This window comes from Callospermophilus lateralis, unplaced genomic scaffold (genome assembly GCF_048772815.1).
Source record: "Callospermophilus lateralis isolate mCalLat2 unplaced genomic scaffold, mCalLat2.hap1 Scaffold_123, whole genome shotgun sequence".
NCBI classification, from domain to species: domain Eukaryota; kingdom Metazoa; phylum Chordata; class Mammalia; order Rodentia; family Sciuridae; genus Callospermophilus; species Callospermophilus lateralis.
The window spans coordinates 2,032,162-2,044,962 of NW_027512416.1; the positions used below are offsets into that span (position 1 = coordinate 2,032,162).

Consider the following 12,801-nt stretch of genomic DNA (forward strand, 5'->3'; position numbering starts at 1 on the left):
CCTAATTGTCACAGAAAGATTCAATTTGGTTATTTTTTTCTACAATCAAAAAATAAAATATTATGAAATTATTTAATATTTTCAAGAACTAAGTTTATCTTAAATCATTGGTAAATAAGTTAGTTGATGGTGTATTTAATAATTAATTGATAGAAATTATGTATTTGTCAATAACAAAATCCTTATGTTAATACAATTAATGAGTAAACATTTGCATGAATTTATAGCATCATAAGATGAATTGACCTTAAGTGTTACCTAATCTAGCCCAGTGTACATTCTTCAATTGCAAATACAAATCCTCCTTAGTTTCTGGGGGGCTGTGGTCTTCTAGTTTTTAGTACAGGAGGCTTCCCTTCTCAAGCCTCACTTCCTCTCCTTTCTGGCTGTCCTCCTTTTAGGTAAGTTGACATAAACTGTTTTTCTTACTGTATTTGTTTATTTTGAATTTATAATTTCTACTTTAAGAAAATAAACATTTCCTCTTTTAGAATGCTTTGAAGACATAAAAGAAAACAAATCAACTATTTGTAAGATACATGAAACTATAAATACAACAGATGAGGAAATTGCTCATTACTGTAAACATAGTAATGAAATCAAAGACAACTGTAGTAAGTGAGTATTTGAAAGAAATGAACCTTCAGTAATTGCCATTTGATTTTTTTATTCAAGATTTCTAGGTTTGTAGTTGAAGACACCATTGCTTGTTTTGTTTTGTTTTGTTTTTTTGGTATTGGGGGTTGAACTCAGGGTCTTCCTTGTACATGCTAATAAGCATGTTCTCTACCATTGCCCTAAGTGCTGAATTATGAGATTTCACTAACTTAGATATAGTTAGTATAAATAAAGAATTTTAGTGTAGTCTATGTAAGTCTTATTAGTCTGAAATAATTTCCATTTTTTGACTTTTCAAGATCTTAGTGTTTTTGTTTATGTGGTGATGGGAATCAAATCCAGGGCCTTATGCATGATAAGCAAGTGCTACCTTGATACATGATAGACAAGAACCACTGAACTACACTCTGGCTTAAGATCTTAGTTTGTATAAGGGAATCCAACCTAAAACTTTTCAAGATAAAACACTTCTTTTGAGAAATATCTCTCTAGGTCTTTTGTCCAATTTCTAATCAAGCTATTTCTTTTCTTGCCATTGAATTGTGTGACTTCTACTTCAACCATTTTTATGATAGGAAAATATTGGAAGTAACTCTAAATGTTCAACATTAAGGGACTAGTTAAATGAATTTTGGTATATCCAGATGACTGAACACTAGGCAGCCAATAAAATCATGACATAGGTGTATGTTTGACATGGGAAAATGTTAGTATATTGCAAATTGAACAAAGCAGTTTATGCATCATTATTCATAATAAGAACCCAATGCATGATAATATATCTATATCTAAGAAAAACCTCAAAGGACGCACATTGAAAAGCTTATAGTAAATATCTTCTCATTGAGCTTATGTTTCTTATGGAATTTTAAATACTCAGAATATATGCATGTATAATCTTAGACCTTCAAATTTCCTTTTGGGGAATATATTTTAAGTATCAGAAATTAAGGGGTTGGGGATATATCTCAGTTGGTAGAATGCTCACCTGGAATGCACAAGGCCCTGGGTTCAATCCCCAGCACCACAAAAAAGAAAGAAAGAAAGAAAGAAAAGAAATTAAGACAAATATTTAAGTATAATTTCAGTAAGTGATAAAGGAGGATAAATTTTATGTGAATATGATCTCAATAATGTTAAAATATATAATTGTAGCAAAATCTTGAAACAATTTTAAAATCATAGTAGTTATTTAATATTGAGAATATGTATGATAGTTTCTTATGTATACTCTTCTGTGCTTCCAAATGGGCATATGGACTTTTTTTTTTCTTTTTCATTTTGCATATGTACTTTTTGAATTTGGAAAAAAAATGAAAATAGAGGAAATATTCAAACAATACTTAGAATGGAAGCTGCCATGGTATATATAGTAATTTTAGATTTTTTGCATTGGTAATAGTTTTCAAGTTATATAATAAAACAAAAATATATGAGGTGAATATTCATTTTATTCTATCTGATTTGATAATCTATTTTGGCCTAGTTTCAGCCATGCTATATTTGCTTCTTTCCCTATCATATCTCAAAAACAAATTTTATGTAAAAATTAATGAATATTAATATTTGAGCATATGAGTGTGTGGATATTGATAGTGATGGGGATAGGATATGCAATTTTTTTTCTTTTTTATACTGTTGTATTTATTATTTTAAAAATTGGTTTATATTAATTATACAGAGTAGTAGATTTCATTGTGGCATAGGGAATGTTTTCTTGATGTAAACTTGTTTTCTCTAGGAAGACACATTTATTTCTCTTTAAATGATTTTGTTCATTTTTTATTATCTCTGCCAATTTTTTTATTTGTTTATCGTTCTGAAGTGCTAATTACAACTATAACTTTTTTCTATAGCTGGAAGCCAACATGTGATGTTTTTCATAAACATGAAGATTATATGCAGGACCAATTTACTATTTATCAAGAAACCATTGAAAAAGACAACTACAGTATATATATTAACTTAAGTGTATCAGTTTTATAAATTAGTATTACTGGAACATGCTTTGTAAGAATTTAGAAAGTGTGTATTGTGAGGGAATTATTTTTAAGTAAATGTGATATCTTGGACTGAATGTTTGAAGGTCTCCATATTTGTTGTAAAAGCTTGAATATGTTGAGATATTGCCTTAGATATAAACCATTTATCTATCAGCAGCATTTATAGCAAAGTTCTTCAATTAATGGTATTTTTGACTGAAAAGTGTAAGCAAACATTTAGGAGGATAATTATTTGTAGAATAAACATTTTGAAAAATTTGAGGTATTGGTTTTTTAAAGGCATTTTGTGTCAAATTTCAGTTTTTCAGATTGCTAATTTAGTAAAGTGGTTATATTCTAATGGAGAAATACCAGTAGTTATCTGAATTTATTTTACTTCGTGTAAAATCACATCATCTTAGGGATTAAATGTAATTAATGAATATAATAAAACAATGTTAGAGACTTTGAACATGATATATATGGCATTAAAATTTTACCTAATTTTAAAAACTGAAGTGATTTGAGAACACTTATCAGTTTTTACATTTTATTTAAGAAACACATATGTTGAAGGCCTTGTGGTGCATACCTATAATCCTAACAAGTTGAAGGTTGAGATAGGAGGATCTCAAGTTCAAGGGCAGCTGTAGCAACTTAGTGAGACCCTAAGCAACTTAGCAAGATACTGTCTCAAAAATAAGAAATAATAAATAAATAAATAAATAAATAAAATAAATAAATAAATAATGCCGGGGATAAAGCTCAGTGGTAAAGCACCCTTGATTTCAGTCCCCAATATCAAACAAAAAAACCTCCTAAAATAACTACCCATGTAAAATCTATAATCCATTATTTTCAAAAATGAGTCTTAGGTTAGAACTAAAGTTTAATATTGGGACTTAATGGCATTAGAAATCTTGTATGTAGATGAGGTTTCTCAGGAAAATATATGGAGCAAAGTGGAGAAAGGCAAAAGTATGCTATCATCCAAAGAGTAGACAGAAGGTGGAAAAGATGAAGGAGACTATTAGGTTGTCATTTATAGATCCTGCTTCAATCCCAAAAGAATTTGAGATATTTGTATAAAAATACCACAGTGTTTAAAAAAAATCAAGGCTACATGTGGTCCTGCATATTGTTTGTTAAAAGTACAGAAATTAGGCTTTGAAATTCTTAGTAGTCAAGGCGTTGATCAAGAAATATGATCAGAGTGTTCATTTAAAAAAATTTAATTAGAGGCTGGGGGTGTGACTCAATGGTTGAACATTTTCCTAGGATGCTCAAGGCCCTGGTTTTAATCCTTAGCAGTTTACTTGCTTAAGATAAGTTATGAAGTTTTTCCCGAGACTTGAGAGAAATTTCTCTCCTGGGTCTTCAAAAAGGGGAAATTGGGGAGTGTGGTAATATTTTCAGTAAGTTCTTTCAAAAAAGTCCCCGTTTTTAATGTTTTCATTAATGCATTAAGTTATACATAATAGTGGTATTCATTTTGACATATTCATAAATGCATATAATTTCCTTCATTTCAACAATCAGTACTGAGGAAGTAGGGGCACTAGCTACTTATTTCTGATCTCCCATTCTTGTTCTGAGCATTCATGAAGACTAGTACTGCTAGAATAAATTAGATAATAATGAATTTCTGAATCATGACTTAGCTATGCTGTGTTCTGCCAAAGTTTCTATATGGAAGGTGTTAGAAGTGGATATGACTATATAGTATAAACAAGATAGAATATGGTATGCTAATCTCATATGAAACAGGTGACCCAGGCCTAATTTTTCAATGGTATTTCTCTTCTCCCTGGACCATTTTCCCAAGTTATTATATAAGTGGGGTCTTAATTAATAAACATACATTTAGAAGAACAGAAACTTATTTGGGGCTCAACTGCTTTATCTTGCTAAAGGGGACAGAGTTTAGCAATATTAAAAAATTAGATCATTCTTAAAATTCAGACTTGTTGACCCAGTACTTATCAATCATTACTTATTAAACCAGAAGTTTTAAGAATACTTGCTCCTATTCTCTGCTAAGGAGAACAATCATTATAGCATCTTTTAAGAAATTTCTTGATCCAAGAAATAAAATCTTGAGGAATATAAGGACTATATATTTTCAAAAAGTTTACTATGAATATTATTTTTGAAACCAGAATTTGGTAAAAAGAGAATTCAGGAATATATTTTCTGTAGGACTGGGGATGTATAGCTCAATGAGTGAGGCTCTCGGTGTAGTCCCTAACACTGAGGCTGAGGGTATATTTTCAGTGAAGAACTGTATTGAGTACTTTCAGTGTGATAGATCAGGATTGGCAAACATTTTTTGTAAAATACCAGATAGTAAGTATTGTAACTCAACTCTACTGTGTGGTACAAGATGGCTTTAGGCCATACATAAATAAATGAGATATGATCCAATAAAACCTTATTGGACAGTGAAATTTGAACTTCATATAATTTTATTATGTCATGGAGTATATTTCGAGTTTTTTTCAATAATTTAAAAACCATTCTTAGTTCACAGACAACAGAGGATGGATTAGATTTGGCACATAGGCAGCCTGGGGATGTAGCTCAGTGGTAGAGCACTTGCTTAACATGCAAGGCTCTAGATTCAATCCTCAGTATATTCTCCCCTACCCCATCACAAAGTTTTGGCACATAGGCAGTAGTAATCAACTCCTTTGGCGTATGGGTCAAATAAAAAAGAAGTCTTAATATTCTTTTGTAAGAATAATGCCTCACTTACAACTTGTGCCTAACTAGATGGTCACCTATTATTAGTTGAATTGATATAGAAGAGTTCCTCCAAACGGCTCAAATTTTTTTTTATAAGAATACTTGTGGGGTATACATGAATGATTATGAACCCAGAGTTTTAACACATAGAACGTGACTTCATGTAATAGTTTCAGCTAAAGAAAATTAAAGAAGATTTAAAAGGCATAGTTACAGAGGTCAGAACCCAGGGAGCATAGATATTTAAGAAGGTATAACTGATATTGGCCAAATTATATTATATCCTGTGCATGAATGAATATGTAACAACAAATCCCATCATTATGTACAACTGTAATGCACCAATAAAAAATGTGGGGAAAAAAAGGTGTGACTAAAAGAACCCAGTTCTTCAATGTCAGTTAGGATGAACATAAAAAATAGATCATTTGATTGGACAATTTAGATCATTGATGACCATGGAAAGAATAATGTCATTATACTGGTGGGAGTAGAAGTTAAATTGAAGAAGATTAACCAGGTGAGGAATAAAAAAAGTGTAGCTGAGAAGTGTCTTGGGGTTAAAGAAAGTTGAAGGACAGACAATTATGAGAGTAATACAGACAAATAGATGTTTGAATTGCTTTTTATACTTAATTTAGGAGACTTTAACAAGTGATATTTACTAGGTTTTTAGATCTATTCTACATCATTTATTTTTAACAGAAAAATGTATCATGATTATGTATGTCAGTATAAAGAAGTTTTGAAGCAATACCAACTAAAATATTCAGAAACACCCTTTTCACGTGAATATTATGAGAAGAAAAGAGAACATGAAGAAATTCAAAAGACAGTGTTGGCATGTTCTGAACAACTAAAAATGAGTGAAACTATTCTTATGGAATTTCTAGGTATTAACCTTTCTGTAATATGATGCTTTAATTATTATATCTTTGTACTGAGAAGAATACAATAAATCAGTCTCAACTATGACTTTTTGTCAGTGCCTGCACCCTTTCCATCGCTTACCGAGTGGACATTACACATGTATCCACAATAGTATTTCTATTTATAATTTTATTAGATAAGTATTGTTTCTGTATTTTAATTATTATTTTGTTTTCCTGGTGAGAGCTTCATAGATTTGTTTTTGTGTTTAATTCAGGTTTTAAAGGTCACTTTAAGGTCTTTTGGGATTAGTTCTCATGTACATGTGATCAAAAGCAAGTAATTTTAAGGGGAATAAAATTGTATATGTATTTGGCTTTAAAGTGGCATATCAACAATCAAACTAATGAAAATGTCATCTTGCTTTGTCTTTTCAAAGAAGTTCTGATTAAATTGATTAATTATTACTTGTTATGATAGATGGTGGTAAGGAAGTGAGTCAACAATTATTCACTAATATTTAAAAATTCAGTGGGTACTTACCTTGTGTCAGGCAGTACTGAAGAAATTAACAAAGCTCTCTTGCAAGGAGCTCAGAGTTTAATAGAGGAGAAAGACAAATAAAGAATTCTAATACAGTATCACTGTGATAGATGCTTAAGTAATTCTTAATTGGTCTAAGTCTGACCTGTTTGTCAGAGAGATCTTTCCTGATGCTGAACTTGAAACTTTAATCCTCTTTCAACCTCCACAATCCTTTATATGATTTTCTATCAGATTATAACTCCTATGTTTGTACTAAGTCTTCTTTATCCCTGTATTCTACCTTGCTTCTTTTCTGTTTCATCCTAAACCATTCTTTTATCTCTTCTGCTGCTTTTTATCCTTCATGTTTTGGTTTGAGCCTATTATATTTTTATGAACATTTGTTGTTTATCTATGCATTAACTTCTTAGTGGGAAAGGGCAGAGGTTAGTTGGTAGATGAAGTACAGAAAGTATAAGGGAGTTGGATATGAGTTGGGATGAGATGTAAAATTGCATGTTAAACAAAAAGAGGTAGATGGAGGTAGGACGAATTAAAGATTAGGATTTAAATATCTATTTCTAAAAATTTAAACTGATACTTTTGGTAATAACTTAGCTTTATAAATAATATTCACCTGAAATGTTTGTTCTAGCATATAAGTCACATATTTTTAAGGCAGGATAGGAAGTTCTGATAAAATTTCTCTAGAGTTCTTGTTCACTGTTACTCTTCTATTCATTTCTAAATTCTAGATAGATAATAGAGGAACTTAGGTAATTGTGTTAATTAATAACCATGTAGGATGTCTATTAATAGCAGATAAATTTTCTACTTGAAATTGAGTCTAAATCTCCCTAAACAGAATGTCCAGATGAAAGTTCTCAGTTTTACAGGGTGCATTGATGAACCTTATAAGGCAAGAAAAGGGAAATTGGGTGGATTTTTAATGTTGATTTTGGAATAATACATGATGGAAGCATAAAAAGTTAAATTGGGACCTGAATTTATTATATTTTATTAGTCATCCCAATGACACAGTGAACTTAGTTTAAAAAAAAACAAATAACACCTTGTGAAAATATTTAACTGAATAAAAACATTCTAACAAATATTTTTGATGGATGTTACTTTTAAGTTAATAGAGATCAATACTAACTTATCTTCATTAGTCTGCAAATATTTATATTAATCTTACCTGTTTCAGAAACAGTGCTTATTGCTTATATATACCACACATATAAATGACATTATATAATATTAACTATTTCTGACATAGTACATTTATTTTAAATGTAAGGTTTACTTGCACAGCATAGTTCCTTAACATAAAAAGAGTTAATCTGAGATGTAAAACACAAGATATCCTCAAACATGCCAACAGTTTTACCAAAAGTTCATCTGAATTGAAGAAAAAGCAGATGAAGCAGAAATGGAAATTAATTCATTAAACAAGGTATATATTTTGTTATTGTTCCTAAAATATGTATTAATGTATAATAGTGTGTTAGTTGACACCTTAGGAGAGCTGTTAAGATAGCCTCAATGTAGACAAAGGCCAATTGATAAGCTTTAGATCACTTTGAAGCCAAAATGTTTTTCAGGTGTGGAATTTATTTAACTCTGAATTTGGGGGAATAGGTTGGCTTTTGGGAGGGCCTGAAGAAGGATCAAGATGTAGGTTAAGAGGAATTTACTTATTGACTTGTGGTGCAGTAAGTTAAACCCAAGGCCTCATGCACACTAGGCTCTGGGTTTGATCCACTGGTACCTAATACCTCTGGCCCTGTAACAGGAATTTAAAAGCATTGAAAAAGTAACAGTGTTTTCAAAAAGGTGAACAGTAAATAGTTTAAATAATTTAATCTTGCAAAATTTACAACTGTAGTTTATAATTTTTAGGAAACCAGTCTAGAAACAGTTAAGCTTTTAATGTTTTATTGAATATTTTTAGTATCATCCATTGAATTGTGGCTTTGATTCACATACATACAAGAGCTCATCAAAATCATTTTATAAATTTTGAGAAAAAATTGAAAATTAAATTTTCTAAATTTTTTAAAAATTAGATTTTATAGTGATCATTCATAGTTACAAGGTACAAAATAATAACAATATCATTTTATTTTTTTTCTAAATATTTATTTGTTAGTTTTAGGTGGACACATATCTTTATTTTATTTTTTTATGTGGTCCTGAGGATCGAACCCAGTGCCTCATGCATGCTATGCGAGCACTCTACCACTGAGCCACAACCCCAGCGCCCCCAGCAATATAATTTTAATAATGAGAGAAAAATGGACGCTATTTCCTTTAAAATATGTGATAACTATGTCCCTATGTAAATATTCAATGTCTATTTTGCTTATGATTATTCTTTTAAAAAATGGAAATTATTGATATTTATGATTGAAAATTTAATAGTAAGGAAAAGTTAAAGGGGTATGATTTAATATTGATGTAACTCTTAATGACTTTCAATAGAAGATAGTAAATTCTGCCAAAAATACAAATCTTGTGATTCTACAGAAAAAAATCATATTCATTAATTAAGATAAAATATTCTTCTTTGCAGGTAATTATTTCATTTTCCTTTCCCATTTTTTCTTTTTAGCTGATTGCAAGACTTAATGAAACCAAGAATCTTTCAGAAACTCTTGAAGAAAAGAAAAAAGTACAGAAAAGAGAAAGGAATTGAAAGAAAGGTATAGGTAAATTTTAAAATTCAATTTTATGTTACCAGAGATTCTGCATCTAAAAGTTTGATTCTGTATTCTATCCTATTTTTTTTGTTCTGATTAGTTATACATGACAGCAGAATGCATTTCGTTTCATTGTACACAAATGGAGCACAACTTTTCATTTCTGTGGTTGTACATGATGTAGAGTCACCCATTTGTGCAGTCATATATATACCTAAGGTAATAATGTCCTCATTCCACCATCTTTTCTACCCCCATTTCTGTTCTCCTTCCCTCCCTCCCCTTTGCCCAATCCAAAGTCCCTTCATTCTTTCCATGCCCCCTCCCCTCATTATGGATCAGCATCCACTTATCAGAGAGAACATTCAGCCTTTAGTTTTGGGGGATTGGCTTACTTTGCTTAGCATGATATTCTCCAACTCCATCCATTTACCTGCAAATACCAGAATTTTATTCTCTTTTAATACTGAGTAATATTCCGTTGTGTATATATACCACAGTTTCTTTATCTGTTCATCTATAGAAAGGCATCCAGATCAGACAGTTTTGCTATTGTGAATTGAGCTGCTATAAAAATTGATGTGGCTGTGTCACTATAGTATGCTGATCTTAAGTCCTTTGGGTATAGACAGAGAAGTGGGATAGCTGGGCCAAATGGTGTTTCCATTCGTAGTTCTCTGAGGAATCTCCATACTGCTTTCCAGAGTGATTGCACCAATTTGCAGTGTACCTTTTCCCCAAATCCTCGCCAGCATTTTTTGTTGCTTGTATACTCGATAATTGCCATTCAGACTAGAGTGAGATGAAATCTTAGAGTAGTTTTGATTTTCATTTCTCTAATTACTAGAGATGTTGATTTTTTTTTTGTTTATTTGTTGATGGATTGTATATCTTCTTCTGAGAAGTGTCTATTCAGTTTCATAGACCATTTGTTGATTAGGTTATTTGTGGTTTTTTGTTTTGTTTTGTTTTTGTTTTGGTGTTAAGTTTTTTGAGTTCTTTATATATCCTGGAAGTTAGTGCTCTATCTGATGTGTGTCTAGTAAAGATGTTCTCCCACTCTGTAGGCTCTGTCTTCATGTTATTTATCTTTTCCTTTGATGAGAAGAAGCTGTTTAGTTTGAATCCATTCCATTTATTGATTCTTGATTTTATTTCTTGTGCTTTAGGAGTCTGATCAAGGAAGTCAGGACCTAATCTGACATGATGAAGATTTGGGCCTACTTTTCCTTCTATTAGGCACAGGTCTCTGGTCTAATTCCTAGGTCCTTGATCCATTTTGAGTTGAGTTTTGTACATGATGAGAGAGAGGAATTTAATTTCATTTTGCTGCATATGATTTCCAGTTTTCCCAGCATCATGTGTTGAAGAGGCTATCTTTTCTCCAATGTATGTTTTCTACACCTTTGTCATGCAGGCTATCTTCTATTAATTTCTTATGAAAAATATTAATTTAAGGGGTTGGGTTGTGGCACAGTGGTGGAGCGCTTGCCTAGCACGTGTGGGGCCCTGGGTTCGATCCTCAGCACCACATAAAAAATAAATAAATTTAAAAAAACCTATTGTATCCAACTATAACTAAAAAATAAAATATTTTTTAAATATTAATTTAAATGATTTGAACTATTATTATTTAGTATGCTTTAGTGAGGCTGAGGATATTATAATTGTAGAGGGAGAGAGGGTAGCAACAGCACATCTGATGCACAATGTACCTTTTTATCATCTTGTCACCAACTTGTTTAGTTCTTTCTTTATCATGGAGAGTGTAGAGGAGCCTATAATTGTGACTTAATCAATGACGTCATATGTTTCCTTGTTTTTTTGTCCTGTTTTTTTGATAAAATAGACCTTCGTGATGGAAGCATGAAGAAAAAGTCATTAATTTTTCTCTTAAAGAAAAATAGATGTGTTACTCTTGCTGTTTCTGATCTACTTTCTATTTTTTTTTCTTTTTGCCTGTGCCCTTTTTTCATTCTAAATTTCCATTCCTCAGTCTTCATTGCCTTTGTGATAATTTTTCAACACACTCTTCTCGAGTTTATTTCCCTGAACCCACTTCCTTGGATCTGTTATTTGCTTGACCTCCTCCCCAACATGTTGCACTCCCATATATAGTATCTATGGCAGTATGTATTTAGTTTTATGATGAAATTGATTTTAAAAAATAGGCAAACATACAGAATTTTGCTTTGCCAACAATGTTTTAACATAAAATTCTGTATATTGAGAGGAACTTATATAGATATTTAGTCATTTTTTACTCAGTGTATACAGTAGCACCCCCTTAACCATGGTTTTGCTTTCCATTATTTCAATTACCTGTAGTCAACCATGATCCAGAAATATTAGATAGAAAATTCTGGAAATAAACAATTAAATTGCATGCTGTTCTGAATAGTCTAATGAAATTTCATGTCATTGTACTCTATCCTACCTGGGATGTGAATCATCACTTTGTTCAGTATGTCTAATCTGTATACACTACCTGCCTGTTAGTTACTTAGTGGCCATTTCAATTATCCCATCAAATGTTATATTATCATGGCGCTGGTGTTCAAGTAACCCTTATTTTACTTAAAAATGACCCCAAAGTGAAAGATTAGTGATGCTGGCAATTTGGATATGTTGAATAGAAGCTGTAAATGCTTTATTTAAGTGAAAAGGTGAAAGTTCTTAAGATAAGGGGGAAAAAACAGTTATATGCTTAGGATGTCAAGATCTGTGATTAGATTTATCTGTCCATGAAATTGTGAAGAAGAAAAAATAAATTTATGCTAGTTTTGCTATCATACCTCACACTGCAAAAGTTAAGCCACAGCTGAGTGTGGGGGTGCATGCCTTGGGAGACTAAGAAAGGAGGATTGCAAGTTGGAGACCAGCCTCAGCAACTTAGGCCCTAAGCAGGTTAGATATAACTTGTCTCAAAATTTAAAAAATAAATATAAAGGAATAGAGATGTAGCTCAGTGATTAAGTACTCCTGTGTTAAATCCACCACAGGAGAAAAAAAAGCTACAATGTGTAATAAGTGCTTGCTTAGTTAAGATGGAAAAGGTGTTAAATTTGTCTATGTATGTATAGGAAAAACTATGGTATATGTAAAGTTCGGTACTGGAGAACTTATCATGTGTCCTAAATTGATAAGGTAGAATCAGTGTATTTTGATAGCATTTATTCTACTTCATTGATTTAGGAAGAAGTCAATGAAATTATCTTTCAGTAAAAAACTAAAAATACCCACTTATGTTGTATTATTGTTTTAATGATTTCTGTATTCATGGTAGTTGATTTGTTTCCAAATCAGTCTTTTTAAAGTTTAAAGTACTCTGAAATCTAAAATGTTACTTTTATGATTAG

General features: G+C 31.2%; 1 pseudogene; it reads left to right on the forward strand.

The window, feature by feature from the left end:
• Positions 1–12,801, forward strand: part of LOC143637772 (protein SIX6OS1-like) — a 59,879-nt pseudogene that overhangs the window by 26,309 nt on the left and 20,769 nt on the right.